Consider the following 822-nt stretch of genomic DNA (forward strand, 5'->3'; position numbering starts at 1 on the left):
TACACGTATAACGCTTCCAATTCTATCCAGGACCGGTTCCGGGCTGTTAGCCGCCCGCCCGCTAGATATTTGGCCGTCCTCGCCCGATTACGTGAATCACGAGTAGATTTATAACTTAACCCAACCGATAAGAATTTACTGGTATGTTTTTATGATAGTTCTGTATAGTTGATGGAAGTTAAAAAAAATCCATTAAAATATTTGATATTTTTATTCCGCTCTCCGATTTTATATTACTCATGGATTTCAATGTTAAACCAGTGATATTACGATTTCGTATGTCCCATCTATAAGGAAATGCAGAAAAAAAACATGTACAATTCTTGTACAATGTTAAAAAAAAGAACTGTTACTTTGGTAGCATAACTTACAACTAAATTTAATGAATGAGAGAAATGCACGAGGTACAGAAAAAGCTTTAGAATTTATTTTCCTTAAATTTACGATTTGTGTATCCGTTGTCATAAAAATTAGTCTTTCCACTTTTTTCCTGAGACCACAAATATTCAAGTACAAAGTAACTGGTTCCGACTTATTTCTACTTAAGAAGTAGTTAAATAATTAAGCGATTAGGGAATTGGGACAAAATAAAACCCTGCTGAAAGAGTTGGAATAGTACTTAAAAGCTTAACCGACCCAATCTCCAGCTGAGTACAGTGGGGACTGATTTCTTCGTAATATTAGACGTAATATAAACAGGAGTTTTTCCAGTTCAACGAGAGTGACCGAAAAGTTGTAAATTTTGGAAATTTCCGTGGACAACACCTGGTCCTAAAACGAATTAGTTAGAAAACAAACGATTTATTAAGTTTAATATATTTA

This window comes from Centruroides sculpturatus, unplaced genomic scaffold, assembly GCF_000671375.1.
Source record: "Centruroides sculpturatus isolate CEXI.00-Female unplaced genomic scaffold, Cexi_2.0 scaffold1138, whole genome shotgun sequence".
Classification (NCBI taxonomy): Eukaryota; Metazoa; Arthropoda; class Arachnida; order Scorpiones; family Buthidae; genus Centruroides; species Centruroides sculpturatus.